This window comes from Lissotriton vulgaris, chromosome 1_1, assembly GCF_964263255.1.
Source record: "Lissotriton vulgaris chromosome 1_1, aLisVul1.2, whole genome shotgun sequence".
NCBI classification, from domain to species: Eukaryota; Metazoa; Chordata; class Amphibia; order Caudata; family Salamandridae; genus Lissotriton; species Lissotriton vulgaris.
This window is the reverse complement of record NC_141685.1, coordinates 1,082,877,047-1,082,895,537: the sequence shown is the minus strand read 5'-3', so window position 1 is coordinate 1,082,895,537 and position 18,491 is coordinate 1,082,877,047. Positions and strand designations below refer to the sequence as shown.

General features: G+C 46.0%; 1 protein-coding gene across 2 annotated transcripts in view; it reads right to left on the bottom strand.

Annotated features, from left to right (window-relative positions):
• TAB1 (TGF-beta activated kinase 1 (MAP3K7) binding protein 1) overlaps positions 1 to 18,491 on the bottom strand; it is a 105,649-nt gene that overhangs the window by 44,818 nt on the left and 42,340 nt on the right. The gene's annotated exons all lie outside the window — the stretch shown is intronic.

Genomic DNA, 18,491 nt, shown 5'->3' with positions numbered 1-18,491 from the left:
CATGCAGGGGAGTGTCTTGAAACAGTCTGGATGGCACAATACATGCAGGGGAGTGTCTGGTCACAGTATGGGTGGCACACTACATGCAGGGGAGTGTCTGGTCACAGGATGGGTGGCACACTACATTCAGGGGAGTGTCTTGATACAGTCTGGATGGCACAATACATGCAGGGGAGTGTCTGGTCACAGGATGGGTGGCACACTACATGCAGGGGAGTGTCTTGATACAGTCTGGATGGCACAATACATGCAGGGGAGTGTCTGGTCACAGGATGGGTGGCACACTACATGCAGGGGAGTGTCTGGTCACAGGATGGGTGGCACACTACATTCAGGGGAGTGTCTTGATACAGTCTGGATGGCACAATACATGCAGGGGAGTGTCTGGTCACAGGATGGGTGGCACACTACATGCAGGGGAGTGTCTGGTCACAGGATGGGTGGCACACTACATTCAGGGGAGTGTCTTGATACAGTCTGGATGGCACACTCGATGCAGGGGAGTGTCTGGTTACAGGATGGGCGGTACACTACATTAAGAGTGTGTTTGACTACAGGATGGATGGCACACTACATGTACGGGAGTGTTTGGTTATAGGATGGGTGGCACACTACATGCAGGGGAGTGTCTTGATACAGTCTGGATGGCACAATACATGCAGGGGAGTGTCTGGTCACAGGATGGGTGGCACACTACATGCAGGGGAGTGTCTGGTCACAGGATGGGTGGCACACTACATTAAGAGAGTGTTTGACTACAGGATGGGTGGCACACTACATGCAGGGGAGTATCTTGATAAAGTCTGGATGGCACACTACATGCAGGGGAGTGTCTGGTCACAGTATGGGTGGCACACTACATGCAGGGGAGTGTCTGGTCACAGGATGGGTGGCACACTACATGCAGAGGAGTGTCTTGATACAGTCTGGATGGCACAATACATGCAGGGGAGTGTCTGGTCACAGGATGGGTGGCACACTACATGCAGGGGAGTGTCTTGATACAGTCTGGATGGCACAATACATGCAGGGGAGTGTCTGGTCACAGGATGGGTGGCACACTACATGCAGGGGAGTGTCTTGATACAGTCTGGATGGCACAATACATGCAGGGGAGTGTCTGGTCACAGGATGGGTGGCACACTACATGCAGGGGAGTGTCTTGATACAGTCTGGATGGCACAATACATGCAGGGGAGTGTCTGGTCACAGGATGGGTGGCACACTACATGCAGGGGAGTGTCTTGATACAGTCTGGATGGCACAATACATGCAGGGGAGTGTCTGGTCACAGGATGGGTGGCACACTACATGCAGGGGAGTGTCTTGATACAGTCTGGATGGCACAATACATGCAGGGGAGTGTCTGGTCACAGGATGGGTGGCACACTACATGCAGGGGAGTGTCTGGTCACAGGATGGGTGGCACACTACATGCAGGGGAGTGTCTGGTCACAGGATGGGTGGCACACTACATGCAGGGGAGTGTCTGGTCACAGTATGGGTGGCACACTACATGCAGGGGAGTGTCTGGTCACAGGATGGGTGGCACACTACATGCAGGGGAGTGTCTGGTCACAGGATACGTGGCACACCACATACAGGGGAGTGTCTAGATACAGTCTGGATGGCACACTACATGCATGGGAGTGTCCGGTTAAAGGATTGGTGCCGCACTACATAGGGGAGTGTTTGGACACAGGATGGATGGCACACTACATGTAGGGGAGTGTTTGGTCACGTGATGGGTGGGACACTATATGTAGGGAAGTGTTTGGACACAGGATGGGTGGCACACTGCATGTAGGGGAGTGTCCGGTTAAAGGATTGGTGCCGCACTACATAGGGGAGTGATTGGACACAGGATGGATGGCACACTACATGTAGGGGAGTGTTTAGTCACAAGATGGGCGGTACACTACATGTAGGGGAGTGTTTGGTCACGTGATGGGTGGCACACTATATGTAGGGAAGTGTTTGGACACAGGATGGGTGGCACACTGCATGTAGGGGAGTGTTTGGTCACGTGATGGGTGGGACACTATATGTAGGGAAGTGTTTGGACACAGGATGGGTGGCACACTGCATGTAGGGGAGTGTCCGGTTAAAGGATTGGTGCCGCACTACATAGGGGAGTGATTGGACACAGGATGGATGGCACACTACATGTAGGGGAGTGTTTAGTCACAAGATGGGCGGTACACTACATGTAGGGGAGTGTTTGGTCACGTGATGGGTGGCACACTATATGTAGGGAAGTGTTTGGACACAGGATGGGTGGCACACTGCATGTAGGGGAGTGTTTGGTTACAAAATAGGTGGTACACTGCATGTAGGGAGTGTTTGGTCACAGGCTGGGTGACACACTACATGTAAGAGTGTTTGACTACAGGATGGATGGCACACTACATGTAGGGGAGTGTTTGGTTATAGGATGGGTGGCACACTGCGTGTACGGGAGTGTTTGGACACGTGATGGGTGGCACACTATATGTAGGGGAGTGTTTGGTTACAGGATGGGTGGCACACTGCATTACAGAAGAGTGTTTGTCAACAGGCTGGGTGGCAGACTGCATTTAGGGGAGTGTTTGGTCACAGGCTGGGTCGCACACTGCATGTCGGGGAGTGTTTGGTCACAGGCTGGGTGGCACACTGCATGTAGGGGAGTGTTTGGTCACAGGTTGGGTGGCACACAACATGCAGGGGAGTGCTTAGTCACAGGAGGGTGGCACACTGCATGCAGGGGAGTGTTTGGACCCATGATGGGTGGCACACTACATGCAGGAGAGTGTTTGGCTGCAGGATGGTTGGGCACTACATGTAGGGGAGTGTTTGGTCACAGGATTGGTGGCACACTACACGTAGGGGAGTGTTTGGTTACAGGATGGGTGACATTCCATGTAGGGGATTGCTTGGCCACAGGATGGGTGGCACGCTACATGTAGGGGAGTGTTTGGTCACAGGATGGGTGACACGTGTAATGTAGGGGATTGTTTGGCCACAGGATGGGTGGCACACTACATGTAGGGGAGTGTTTGGTTAAAGGATGGGTGGCACACTACATGTAGGGGAATGTTTGGTTAAAGGATGGGTGGCACACTACATGTAGGGGAGTGTTTGGTTACAGGATGGGTGGCACTGAACATGTAGGGGAGTGTTTGGTTACAGGATGGGTGGCACTGAACATGTAGGGGAGTGTTTGGTCACAGGATGGGTGACACGTGTAATGTAGGGGATTGTTTGGTTACAGGATGTGTGGCACACTACATGTAGGGGAGTGTTTGGTCACAGGATGGGTGACAGTGTAATGTAGGGGATTGTTTGGTTACAGGATGGGTGGCACACTACATGTAGGGGAGTGTTTGGTTACAGGATGGGTGGCACGCTACATGTAGGGGAGTGTTTGGTTACAGGATGGGTGGCATGCTACATGTAGGGGAGTGTTTGGTTACAGGATGGGTGGCACTGAACATGTAGAGGAGTGTTTGGTCACAGGATGGGTGACACGTGTAATGTAGGGGATTGTTTGGCCACAGGATGGGTGGCACACTACATGTAGGGGAGTGTTTGGTCACAGGATGGGTGACAGTGTAATGTAGGGGAGTGTTTGGTCACAGGCTGGGTGGCACACTACATGTAGGGGAGTGTTTGGTTAAAGGATGGGTGGCACACTACATGTAGGGGAGTGTTTGGTCACAGGATGGGTGACAGTGTAATGTAGGGGATTGTTTGGTTACAGGATGGGTGGCACACTACATGTAGGGGAGTGTTTGGTCACAGGATGGGTGACAGTGTAATGTAGGGGATTGTTTGGTTACAGGATGGGTGGCACACTACATGTAGGGGAGTGTTTGGTTACAGGATGGGTGGCACGCTACATGTAGGGGAGTGTTTGGTTACAGGATGGGTGGCACGCTACATGTAGGGGAGTGTTTGGTTACAGGATGGGTGGCACTGAACATGTAGAGGAGTGTTTGGTCACAGGATGGGTGACACGTGTAATGTAGGGGATTGTTTGGCCACAGGATGGGTGGCACACTACATGTAGGGGAGTGTTTGGTTAAAGGATGGGTGGCACACTACATGTAGGGGAGTGTTTGGTTACAGGATGGGTGACACGTGTAATGTAGGGGATTGTTTGGTTACAGGATGGGTGGCACATTACATGTAGGGGAGTGTTTGGTTACAGGATGGGTGGCACTGAACATGTAGGGGAGTGTTTGGTTACAGGATGGGTGGCACTGAACATGTAGGGGAGTGTTTGGTCACAGGATGGGTGACACGTGTAATGTAGGGGATTGTTTGGTTACAGGATGGGTGGCACATTACATGTAGGGGAGTGTTTGGTTACAGGATGGGTGGCACTGAACATGTAGGGGAGTGTTTGGTTACAGGATGGGTGGCACTGAACATGTAGGGGAGTGTTTGGTCACAGGATGGGTGACACGTGTAATGTAGGGGATTGTTTGGTTACAGGATGTGTGGCACACTACATGTAGGGGAGTGTTTGGTTACAGGATGGGTGACACGTGTAATGTAGGGGGTTGTTTGGTTACAGGATGGGTGGCACATTACATGTAGGGGAGTGTTTGGTTACAGGATGGGTGGCACTGAACATGTAGGGGAGTGTTTGGTTACAGGATGGGTGGCACTGAACATGTAGGGGAGTGTTTGGTCACAGGATGGGTGACACGTGTAATGTAGGGGGTTGTTTGGTTACAGGATGTGTGGCACACTACATGTAGGGGAGTGTTTGGTTACAGGATGGGTGGCACGCTACATGTAGGGGAGTGTTTGGTTACAGGATGGGTGGCACGCTACATGTAGGGGAGTGTTTGGTTACAGGATGGGTGGCACTGAACATGTAGGGGAGTGTTTGGTCACAGGATGGGTGGCAAGTGTAATGTAGGGGATTGTTTGGTTACAGGATGGGTGGCACGCTACATGGTGGGGAGTGTTTGGCTTGAACAGCACTTAATAGCAATGTGTCCCACGTGGAAATTATACTGGTTTTGGGTGTGATCACCATAGGGTAAACAGCCAGTAGTATTTACGTGGCTGTTAGTCCGCATACCATTACTTCGCAAGCTTTACAACTAATGCGATGTAATAACACGTAGCCTTTACTACGCATGTTGTTACAACGCATGCGTTGTAATGGTTATCTACTTCGTTGTGAGGAAACTGACTCGCTTCCGTTTAGTCACAACAACGTGCACCTCTGACAATGCTGGAAGCCGGGGAAGAGAGAAACCACGCTTGAAGAAGAAGAAAGGAACCACAAGGAGAGAGAGGTAAGAGGGGCTGTGTAGGGTCATGCAGGGGTTACGGGTAGTGTCTGGGAGTAGGGACAGGACTGGGGGTAGGGGCAGGGCCATGCTGGGGGTAGTGTTTTAGGTTAGTGTTGTGGTGTTAGTGTAGTGTAGGGTAGTGTTTTAGGGTAGGGTGGGAGGGTCGTGCAGGGTAGTGTTTCAGTGTAGGGAACGGACTGGGGTAGGGGCAAGGTCGTGTAGGGGTAGTGTTTTAGGGTTTAGGGTAGTGTGTGGTAGTGTATTGTAGGATAATGGTTTAGGGAAGTGTTGGGGGTCATGCAGGGTAGTGTTTGAGTGTAGGGACCGGACTGGGGCTAGGGGCAGGGTCATCCTGGGGGTAGTGTTTTAGGGTAGTGTTGTGCTGTTAGTGTAGTGTTGGGTACTGTTTTAGGGTTTAGGGTAGTGTCTGGGTCGTGCAGTGTAGTGTTTCAGTGTAGGGAACAGACTGGGGTAGGGGCAGGGTCGTGCTGGGGGTAGTGTTTTAGGGTTTAGGATCGTGTTGTGGTGTTAGTATAGTGTAGAGTAGTGTTTTAGGGTTTAGGGAAGTGTCCGGGGCTCGTGCAGGGTAGTGTTTCAGTGTAGGGAACGGACTGGGGGTAGGGGCATGGTCGTGCAGGGATAGTCTTAGGTTTTAGGGTAGTGTAGTTGTGTAGTGTAGAGTAGTGTATTTGGGTTTAGGGTAGTGTAGGGGTCGTGATGGGTTGTATTTGGGAGTAGGGACAGTACTGGGGGTAGGGGCAGAGTTTTGCTGGGGGTAGTAATGCGTTGTAGTTGTAAGCGTTTTTTAGTACGAAGTAAAAACATATTTTTTTCTAAGCTATTGCTAAGTAAAAGTATGGGCACTAAAAACTTGCGTAGTAATGGCATTTGCGAAGTAAAAACTTTGTACTAAAAACATGCGAAGTATTGCTTTGCGTACTAACGACACATATTCCCATAGGGTAATCATACATTAGTAGAGGCAGAGATAGAACAAATATGATTTACATTGAATTATTGTTATATTTGGTTTAGTGTTGACTATATAGGAAGCGAGTAGCAGAATTCACTCCTGTCCTCAACTTCCCAGAGGGGTCTGCGTGGCAGAGAAGCAACCCAGAGGAAAGTGAAGGCTATTAGGAGACAGAGTATATGGTCTTTAGATTCCACCCAGGAGCCACTAACGGAACACCTGTAAGAATTATGGGCAGCCATAGTAAATATTCAATAGAGTCCACCTAAGAGTGACAAAGCAACCCGCGGGCATGCGCGGGAGGGGGCAGGCAGCCAGGGTAAATTTTTGTTCAGTTTACTTGGGTAATGGAGGAGCTCTCAACCCGCACATATGGGTTCGGTGGACGCAGTTGTGGACAGTAGCATAGCTAGGGTGGGGCGGTGCGCCCCAGGCAGCACTCTTTTTGGGGGCGGGGGAGGTGAGCAAGTCATGTCTGTAGACTACCACCATCCCCTCGCGAACAAGTCGTCCATCGGCCGACCACCCCCCACCGCTAATACCTGTAACGGGTGGCAAACGTAGGGGTCGCCCCGGGTGGCAGTGGTCTAGCTACGCCACTGGCCGTAGACAATAATCGACAGAGTCCACCAAGTATTTACAACAGAGCAACCAAGAGGCATTCCCTAGGTACAGGCTGTCTGGGGCAATACTCTATGGCGTGCACACAGAGGTGATAGAGGAGTAACTAATTTGTATGGCCTGTTTATAGGCAGTCAGGCCACCAGGCCACGTTCAGAATGAGACGTTAAACTAGCACCGCTATGTTGAAATATATATTGCACTGCACGGACTTTTATGGTTAGTCTGCTTTGAAGAAGTAGGCTTATTTTTAAGACTATAATAAGGGAGCGCAGGTTATAAATGAATTAATTACAGAATATGGTGTAAGTAGTAATAAACTTGGAAATTGCCCACAGGTTGCTGTATAAGCACTGCCTTCTGCTAGCTACGACATTTACACAAATGCACTACTTACAAGTCAAATGTAAAACAATTTACGCCATTTTTCTTTATGAAAAAGTGAATTGTGCAGCTTCACAAAGTCGATGGGGTATATTTTTCCAAGAGGTGTTCGTTCCAGTATTCAAGCTTATTGTTTCTGTATGCAAATTTAGACGTATGTGAGTAAAGTTCAGGCTATTCACTTTCATAATACTAAGGAACTAAAGTAAATGGTTGACCAACCTCAGCCAATGGGAGTTGCTACTAGGATCTTTTATTCCATCGTTCCTCTTCAAGCACTGCTACAGAGACCAAGCATATGCAAATCAATCCTGGCTACACCCCAATTTAAAAAGCCCAGCCTGAAACACCAGGCCATGTCAAGCCACTGAAACTCCCAGACGCCTCTCGGCTCCATCCAACTCCACGAGCAAAGCACAGCCGCAACGAGTCATGACAGAGAGAGCTACAACATTTTCGCCACTTAAGAGTGGCTCACTTAGACAAACAAAAAACGTAATTGATGGAAACGCATGGGTTACACCTATCCATGAATGAATCTAGATGTATTCCATTCCATCTTTTTTTGCTCACTGTGTGTTGCTCACTGATTATTATAGCCAGGGCAACTAGAATTATGTGGCAAAAGAGGACCAAATTATGTAGGAGAGTTGTCTACACAAAGTGACAACATAAGGCAAATTAAGCAGCGCAATGCAGCACTTTTTGTGACCGTATTACTTCATTATTTTGTTATTTTGACTCATGGTAACACTGTCTTAGCAAAGGTTTTGCTTCATTAGTAGCGCTGTAACACTCAAATTCAGCAATAAATTACTGAAAGGTGATCAGTCAACTTCCGGGAAGAGCCTTCCACTGCACAGCAACACAAGTAGCTGCATTTTTAGTACCTTTTGATCCGTTTGACCTAGAATTTTTTTTGTTCAAATCTACAAGTTATGCAGCAGGTAATAGATTATGTGGCAAGCGCAGCAAATCCATAATTGTGCAGAAAAAAAACTCCGCTGCTGCAGAATCGCATAATGCCAGTGGACTGGATTATAGTCAGGGCCAACCGTATGCAAACTGGGTACTGGAGCAGTGCATCACTGTTGAGGCTCAACCACGTCGAAGACTGTCTAGAGCAGTTCCAGTTTAGGTCCAAAGTGGATGCATCCGTTCACTTCAGGAAAGATTGTCCTTCCCATGGGTAATGGTGAAAACTATCTCTCAGAAGGCCAACCACTGTCCGCATCAGCCCACAAAGCCAAAAATACGCAAAAGAATGTTCCAAAATTAAGAACCACTGGCCAAGTCCAACACAAGCACTCCACCCATCACCCTCGAGAAGTGCTTAATTTGAGCCGGTGGTCAGCACCGGCATTTATCAACACTAGCGCTTTTTATGAGCAGCAGTTAAGGACACACTCATTTAGGTAGAGATATTTAGGTTAAGATATTTGCTGCCATAAAGCAGACTACGTTTTTCGCATGTGTGGCTCCAGCCAGGACTATTCATAACGGAAATTTCTTTTGAACATGCATCGTTGCAAATCATTAACTTATCCCTTTAAAGAAGACTGTTTTCCAGGGCAGCACAATCGATGCCCCAACTGAATCACCGAGCACAGAACAATGGTTGACCGATAACGAATTTTCCCTTTTTGGCCAATGCTATTCAAAAATATTTGGCATGGCAACTAGAAATATTACTGGAGGGCTACCAATTTACCCACCAGTTTAAATCCAGTTGCTACCAAAGTGCAGCACTTTTCCAGCTATAAAGAATATCCGGGACTTTGAGTTGCTAATACTGGAAGACAAGATAGCCGGTTTGTTGCTAAGCTGGGTCGCTTTGACAGAGTGGGACATGTGCACCCATCGGTAGCTTATTCCGGATTGGCTGGTACGGGATTGTTGCAGAACAGTTCAGTTCTACCTCTAGCCCCAGTTGGACGTGTAGCAGACGTTAGCACGGCCACCACCTGATATTTTATCTATATAAATTACCGTTGAGAAATCAGAGGGGGAAATTAAGTGTCCCTGTGTACCTGTATGGAGGCAATACACAGCTATTGCTAAAGGTTTAAGAACTCTAGGCGTGACCTGCTATCCCCAAACTGAACTTTGTCGTCCAATTTTGAAAAAAATCTATCAAACAGAACATCTAGTACATTTCCTCCTTGGCGCAAGTCTGCCTTATCAAATAAAACATCTAGTACATTTCCTCCTGGGCACAGGAGCGCGCTGCAACCAGTGGATAAGGAATTTCCCCTAAGCCCCTGCACCGTTTGCAAACCTGTTCTAGATAACTTCATCATACCACCTGCGAGGTAATTCTCTGCTCAACCTCAATATGCTGTGCAGACGCCCTTGTGGAGCCTAGAACAAAGGATCCAGGCCTTGTTCTTTTTTCTGTGGCCTACAGCAATATGGTACTGGACAACACTGGCTTCTTCAAAGAAGTACCAAGAACAGTTTTGTTAATCTCAATATTCAAGAGCCCTAATTAGCACACTAGTTGATCGTTGAGACATGCATAGTGCTCCAAATTGGCAGATTAACACATATATCAGTTCTGGTTACCTTACCAAGAAGCAGCAAGGAAAATCACACAATGTACTACAAGCCCCATAAACTCAGATTTCCTTACAGAGAAAGCACTGCTCTTCCAAAACATTATTCTTGAGGTATACTCCCAATAGGTGGAACTCCACATCAGTCCTCCTACAATGTTTTTAACTAATAAACTACAAGACCTACCATTAGAAAGCATCATGGTGCTAGGAAAAGAAACTAAACAGAAGAAAGGATACACAAGAAAGACAAAGACAAGAAAATAAGGTATCCGCAAAATAGCAGCGTTTTCAACGTTTTAGGGAGGGCCATAGCGTGCGATGTCTGTCTCAGTTTCAGGGGTAGCCCATTCCAAAATTTATAGCCGGAGCTCCAAAATGCTCTACCTTGCTAAGTTCCTTCTTGTAGCACAGGATATTCAGCAACAAAAGGCAAAAAATAACTTTAGAGGATCTGAAAGAAGCATACACCACCAGGAGCTGAGAGAGTATTCTGGTTTCCTTCCGGTGGAAGGCATGATGGAATCAAGCACAGGGCCTTTAACTGGATGCTCTGTTTAACCGGAAGTCTGTGTAAATTACGTTGAGCTTTGGAAATGTGATCAAATTCGAACAAGCCAGCTGCCTACAAGCTGGACTGCCAAGTTCTGAATACTTTGTAATTTGTTAACCTGGGTCTCACGGGCCCTGGATAGACAGTGTTGGCACAATCCAAAAGACAAAGAAATGGGAAGATGATCACAGATGTGTGAGATTTACGTGGCGAAAATATATTTTTACAGGCCTGGAGGGACTGGAAACAAAACGTTGGAGGTTTGTGGATGTGAAAATCAAGGGGAAGGTCTTTATAAAACCAGAAACCTAGATTTTTAAAATGGAGCACGGGTAGGTAAAGCACCCATGGATGATGGCCATAGCTCATTAGATCAGGTGGTGCTGTCCTCATAAGCAGAATTTCAGACCTACTACCATTAAGCTTCCAAAGGTGGGCAGCTATCCTGCCTTGTAGGATAAGAAGGCAATCCTTTAGAAAGGGACCCATGAGCTCTGTGGACAGACCTGTTTCAAGAGCAATTTGATATCAGGAAAGGACAGAAACGAATGCAGATCTTCCTCATCAACTCCCCTAATAGGGGGATGCAAACTAAATTGGATAGAGAAGATAGCAAAATCTTCTTGGATCCCACATCTCACCACCATTCCAGCACAATCAAACAGCAGTAGTGAAATTGGTTGGTTTCACTCTTTTCTCACAGACTGAAAGCCACTTCTAAGCCGGTAAGGCTAGGTTGGCTAACTGATCAAGGAGGATGTTATGATATAGAGCATCAAAAGAGGCAAACAGGTCAAAAAGCATGAGACCAGTGATCGGTTTTTGATCTCTCATGGCCCAAAGGTTATCAATGGTGGTCACAATAAGTGGTTTCAGTTCTGTGTCCTGGGAGGAAACCCACTGCCCGCCAATCAATCCTGTACCTTCAATAGTGGCTGTAAGTCATTTAGGTAGCTGTTTGCTCCATAACCTAGGCCTGTGCTGAGAGAAGTGCAATGAGCCTATAATTAGTCAGATCCATCAGGGACAAATCCACTTTTTCAAGAGTGGGATAACAACTCTTTTCTAACACAAGCATTGGCAAAACCAATAGATCTCAGCAATGAGAGCTATAGGCATTGCTAATGTGTTTTAGCCATGTGTCGTACATCGAGTCGCCACCAAACCTGCGTTGGTTTATGGCGCTGGGGCTAGGGACATTGACAGACATTTATTCATTCTACAGCCTGGTTCATTAGCCCTCGTGATTTGCTTTAATCAGTATTTTACTCTGCTCAAGACCCTGAGAGTTATCCCCGTGTTGACACCCATGTCTCCCCATTAGTGGCAAAACCTAATGCCCCTTACTGTGAGCACAGTAATGTTCCACTTAGACACCTCAGCAACTCCGAAGGGGCAATGGGGCAGTAGAAGAACAGCTGGCAGCCAGCACAGACTGCAGTGTGCAGTCATAGTGAAGAATGACAGCACCACTGCGCCACCTCCTGAATTTGTTATCCAGTCAAGCTCTGCATATTTCCTATGTATCTGATTAGAAGTATTTGTTGAGGAAAGCATCTGTGTTGGCTTGCAAGGCTGAGCATGGCGTTACGAAAATTAAGTTTAAGGTTTTACGTGTTAAAATGTTATCAGTGAACATAAGGTTGCCCAACCACACTTGCTCAGACTCTTATAGAAGGAGTGTCACATACTTTGTCTTCTGGTTCCATGCAGACTAGTATCCATGCAGGTTTCTAGATGCAGCCAAGTAGTTCCCCAGTTCCCATAAGATTAAGACATTCCACCCATTTGTCTGAGGTTCTATTTTGGATGCCATCTAAAATTAAATCAGCTCCATATCATCTAGTATGGCTTCATGGCACCAGTAGCAAGTACACGGAGCAATGGTCAAGTGGCTTACTTTAATTTGCGTGTCGACAGCAGTGTCTGCAGAAGTTCAAATATTCATGAAAAGACCCAATGTCGAGAGGGAGTTGCCTGCAAAAAGCAGCAGTTTGAGTTTAAACTGCAAAACAACCTGCGTGTGCTCTTTTCAAGAAATAGAGGAGCAAGGGGCATGCTTCAGAGGATTGCATTGGGCATCATATGTGCTTTGTTGGCTTGGCTGTGACACAGGCAGGCACAGCTTGAGGAAGGAGTTTGGGTGTGATAACTCTACGCCATTTGCCTACCTGCCGCCAATGTTGTGAACAAAGAGCTGCGGTGGTGTTCGCTCTACAAGTGAGATGTATGATGATCTGAGCTGCAGCAATTAGCAGGTATGGTGGATTCATAACGCTTATGCTTGGCATAGTAGTGTTTGCAAGAGACTAGTGCTTTGACAGTAGACAGGAAAAGGGAAAGAGGAATACGTCTAGGGTACCACCAGGCCGTTGAGGCAGCTGAAATCTGGGAAATAAATGTTCGGTCAGCACTGACTATGACCCCTGGGTTACTATCTCGGTCAGCTGAGACTGAAAGATTTTGTAAAATAGGAGGCAAGAAATGGTCAATCCAGACATGGTGAATGAAAGATGCAACTTTGACTTCTGTATTGGGGTTTAGCTTCTGAACATAAGCATTGAGCTGGCAATGTCCCCATAAGAGGGTGCTGACAGTTCCGTTGATACAAAGTGCCTGATGCCATGTCTTAGCAAGGTGTGGATGTTGTGCTAGGTGTGTGTTGAGTGCTGTCAATAATAATCCAAAGGAGACACCACAAGTAGTAGTAAGTAGAGCAAGGGAAAGGAGGAAGTCCTGACATCTGCACCCTATCAACGCGAGACAGCAACAGCAGCTCAAGGCACGATCCTCTATTTCAAAGTCAGAAGACAGGAGCACACGATGGAGCGATAGGCCACGATGAGGGATGCAAACAGGTTTGAAAACACAGGTCCTCTCCTCACCATTAGTGAGCGAGAACGGTATGGCGTTCCAAAAAAGAACAGGAACGAGTTTGGGCTGGGGTGCATAATATCAACAGACACTATGATAGACTGGAGTTGTACCTTAGAAGCCTTTTTCTCCAATTTAGCTGGATGGTGGGTATGGAATATGAAAGGCTGATATATTTAGTCCCAAAGTACCTATATAGCTATTTCAGAAACAGCACAACAAAGCCACAGTAGCTAAGTTTTACATTTACAGCGACAGCTGCTGCACCGTTCCAGGCAGAGCACAGATGCTCAAGATCAGATTTTATTTATGCAGAATAATGTACAGCAACAGTTTTAAGTCGGTCACATTGCTCGATTCAATGTGGGCATTATAGGATGTTTTTTTAGTCTCCAAATTCAATACAGGCTAGCGGCCATGCTGAAAAGTCCATATTCACTGCTAGGCCAACACTGCAAACTAAAAGAGCTGGAATAAGAGTGCGCAAAATTAAATGCTTGATTAAAAAAAATAACATTTCTCTGCCAGAACAATGCATATCCAGTAGTAGAAGCAGTATTGGATTTTGCCACACATTCCAGCTATTTTGGGAAATGGGTGCCAATTTACAACGCAGAAAGATTTCAAAGAAAATAGATTTTACCAAAAGGTCAGTCGTGTACTAGAGTTTTCAAAGTCAAACATGAGCGCTCCAGTCAGAATTCCTGTCATACCGCATCCTTCGCTGAAGAACAGGTTAGCCAACCAGTTATTCTGGGTGCGTCAATGCGGTTTCTTTCTTCTGAGTAACACATTTCTTGCACTCCAGCTTTTAACAGAGCTCCCAACGTGGCACACGTGGATACACCAAACCTTGAAGTGCGTGCAGTTCTGAATAGCCATGCACATACCATGGTGCGTCCAGCATAATAGGAATGGCTTACAAAATAAGTTATGGGCTGGCTTTAGGCCAAAACAAATGCAGCTCGACAAGTCCTCAAAAGCAGAAGATAAAGGTTGTGCTGGTGAGGCATTTGTAAAGACTGTCAAGACACATACTAAGGACACAGGCCTCAATCAGCAAATTAAACAAGATATTTGCTCATTTTAGAACAAGCACTGAAGCGGGAGGGGGTTTGGGCACAGAGTCGGTGCTCTGTGAAAACAATGTCTCGATCTTTAAATTCTCAGCAATGTGAAGAGATCAGAACAGGATTTACAGACCTGTTTACAACGGCGCTTGAAGCAAGTGAAAACACAAGCACTCCTGACAAGGGCTGTTAGACACAGAAAAAGAAGTTCCTAAAATGGGCATTAAATTAGAAACGTGGATGGATTGCAGTAATTGGTCTCTGCTCTTGGGATGGGTTAAACACAGGAAGAGGCATGACACATGCATGCCATGGACAAATGGGGAGAAGGAATAAAAGAGCAACAATGGAGTCAGCAAATGGAAAGCCTATGGGGGTGCTGAAGCCCACAAAGTAGATACAGCAGTTCTCTTTCAAGACAGCACATGCGCTGTCTAGAGCCGAGACCTAATAAGTCAAGGAAAATGCCCACTTGGAGAAAAAATGGTGACGGTATCCACTATGTGGAGAGATCTTTTTGGGGTCAGTGACTACAACAAAATTATTGAACGTAGAACTAGAAGAGAACATGACTTGAGACAGCCAAGAGCTTTTGCAACCTCCTTTGGTGAGGTAGGAGGTAAATTAGATTTCTGGCTGGAAAGTGGTTTGCAATTCCCAAAAGTTGTGAAGTGGAAATTAGCTCTGACTTAACAGACTATACCACATATCTTGATAATCGTATTAGAGAAAAGGTGGGCAAGTTGCCAACAGCTCTTGTGAATACTTGCATGTAGTGGCCCCACAATCTTCTTAGGAGCCTGCCGCAGGAGCTGCAGAATGCTGCAGCTGCTGAGTGCCAAGGCAGCCTAGTGTTCGTCCATATCATGCCTCTTTCATCCACCATCAACACTTCCAGTCATTTCATCAGTCATGCAGGTTATTTTTCATCTCTGCTCTCTCCTTTTGTCACAAATGTTCTGGCTTTTTGTTCTCCTTTTCCATTTTCTGCCCTTTTCTAATGATTTTAGTCAAAGGCTGATGATTAAAAAGAAGTCTTGGTCCCCAAAAACAAGTGGAGTGCAGTGCTCACCACCTGCAGTAATTGGCACAAATTAAGATTTAAAGCAGAAGTTGGGCTCTGTATCTTGCTTCATTGTCTGGGGAATAAATTCTCTCCCATGTTATTTCAGCTTGTCTGGTTGCCAGTCAGGCCTTTCTCAGTTCAGAGCTAAATCAGGATTTGGCAACCTTGCTATTAAAGCATCTCTGGGGACAGATGTCAACTTGCATGTCCAGGTTCTCATTTTGTAGTGGAAGTTCACCAGCAGCTTCGAACGTAGTAAGATTAAAGTAGTGCAGGTCTTCCCATGGTGCTGTAGTATTAAAGTGACTCCATTTGTGAAATGTATGTTCTAATGGGGTAACTGACCTGCACTGTCTGCCTTCACAGGCAATTAGCACAAGTGATAGATTTTAGTTTGCAATCGTACATTAATGTCTTTTCCGCCCACCTGGCTAAGTGGTGAAGCACTATTTACATATTTGCAGTTTTAGGAAAGCTCAGATTTGGCAGTCGGGGCATTAGAGCACACAACTCACACGTCAGGAAGAATAAATAACGCCACAAGCAGAATCCATGTAGGGGTAGGCCAATGTGGTGAGATGCGCTACACGCTCAAGTATTCAAGTAGGTTTACATAATTCCATACACAGATGCAGTGGTCTGCAATTTTATGAATCTTTATAAAAGTGGATTCACTATTTTTGGACACATTCAATAAGTCTGCACCTCTAGGATGTGGATAAACTAGGAATTAGGGGCAAGATAACCCTGGGAACCTGCCACAACACGAGAACCCCAAAAAGATATTGTGCAGCATTGTTAAATATTGAAAATCATGTACCTTTTTCCACAATATCCGTCACTTGTATAAAAACGCAGGTGGGTTAGGACACCAATACTAAAAAAACGTAACCACTCAGGAAAGAACATTTTGCCTGTATTGCCACAAGAGAGGGACGAACATGTATTAGAATATTATTGTAGAAAATGTGATATGTTGGGCCTCAAGGGTGTAAGCACCCAGGAGCTGAAGATCTACAGGCAGGGAATCGGAATGGGTGCCATTTTATCGCACGTGGGACCATCATACATTCTCTTGGATGGAAGCTGCATAGATGGTGAAAGCTCTGCCATGGTGCAAGTACAATCAGCCTTTGTGGTAGTTTATTTTACCTGACTGTACCACCAAAGTACTAAACCTCATGAAGTTTTGCATAAGGTAACACTAGGTTGGACGTGGGGTTCGCTCAACACCATTATTTGACCTGGATTTCTAGTGTTGCAACAATTATTTTCTAATCAATTTACAATAAGTGCCAGTCTTGCCCCTCATGACTGTAAGGATGGTGGTGAGCATGTTTATCCTTCTTAAAATCCGTGCCTCAGACTTCCCTTGTTGAGTGATCTTCACTTGCTCCTCCAGCGTCTAAGCTTGACTCTGTTGAGCATATTTCACACATGCTAGCCCTCCCAAAGCAAGGTAGGGGTATTTGTGTCCTGTAGCCTGGGCTTGTGGTACTCAACTTAATTGCTAAAGGGCTTCACCGGTCAGGCCACCATGATTACACTTCCCCTCTTCATTATTTTGTCAACTTTTGTTGCGCCATAAAGCCACTGCCATGCTAAAGTGTTACAAAATCCGGGGCATGCTGTTCAATGCATTTCCTAGATTTTAATTCTATTGCCACCTTTTGGCAGGCTGTGAAAGTGTTGGTAATTTACCCCATGAGCAGGGTCACCCAGAATCTTTTTCCCCCCTATTTACTGAACCCTATTTTTGCTGGCTATAGAACTCTGTGCACTTACCCCAGCTAACCAGTGTTAAAATGCTTGTGCTCCTTCCAACACAATGAAATTGGCCTACACTTAACTGGTATATTTGAGTTATCTACAAGACCCTAGTATACGATACCCATAGAATACTCAGGTCCGGGAAATTAATTTCACCAGCGGGCTGAAGTACCCATTGCCCCCTCCATTAGAGTGACAGCGCAAACATGACTGCAGGACTGCCACCAGTAGCCTGGCTGTGCAGGTTTGAACTGCAAATTTGACCTGTCAAAATAACCCCTCTCGACGGGTGCGAAACCCCCTTTTAAATATTTATAAGTCAGCCCTAAGTAATCCTTACTGCCCACTAAAGCAGGGTGTATGGAATTTAAAGTAGGACATGTACCACCTAATATTAAACATGCCCTTACAATGACTAGCACCTCAAAGCTATTTTCAGTATAGGCGATTTGGGTGTTCCAAAGGAAAGCAAGGGAATGCAATAATAAATTGCAATACTGAATCTCGGGAATGAGACTATTTATAATCGATTCTCTTGGCCAAATTCACCCGACCCTTTTTTTATACACTCTCTAAAATATATGCTACTCTAATTTTTACCTCTACTGTATTCACATAATTCACAGTACTTATATGTATATGTCTATATATTTGCCCTGTAAAGCGCTCCGATACCCGCAAGGGTCTTGCTCGCGCTATACAAAACCACCAAAATTAAAATTTATAAAATTAAAAAAAAATAATGGAACAACTATTTGTGCGAGTTATTAAAAATCCAATTCAATAATGAAATCTGATTTTTTTTTAGATATTAGGAAACAGTAACTTTTAGAAAGATAACTTTGCCTTAAGTCCCTGGAAGTTAAATCGGCATTTTCCTCTCGGTTTCTGCTAGAAATATTCACAGGTGTGAATATGGTGTGAACCTGCTTTTAGGACAGGGACAAAAAGCTTTGGATGTGAGGGGTGATGTGGTGCCTTGGACAGGAAGGTCTGTGGGCTGGGCTCAAGGACTTGATTAGCTTCAAAGTGGCCTACCCTGTCAATAGCAGATGTAGCTAACACCTAGAATTACACCCTTCAAGCGTCCCTCTAGCCAGATTGGCGTCTATCACAGTGGGCTTCTTGTTGACATCACAATATCAGATCCTGCTAGAGTGTCAAGACCTGCTTGGCGGGTCTGCTGGAGTTTTTCATGAGACCCTGGGGCAAACTTAAAAGGAGGGAAACAGAATACCAAAACACTTTGTGTTAATCCACTTCTGGTTGCTGAAAGATCAGCACTGTTCTACTAGAAATCTGTTTCAGTATGTTGGGGGTAGAGGGAGTGCTTA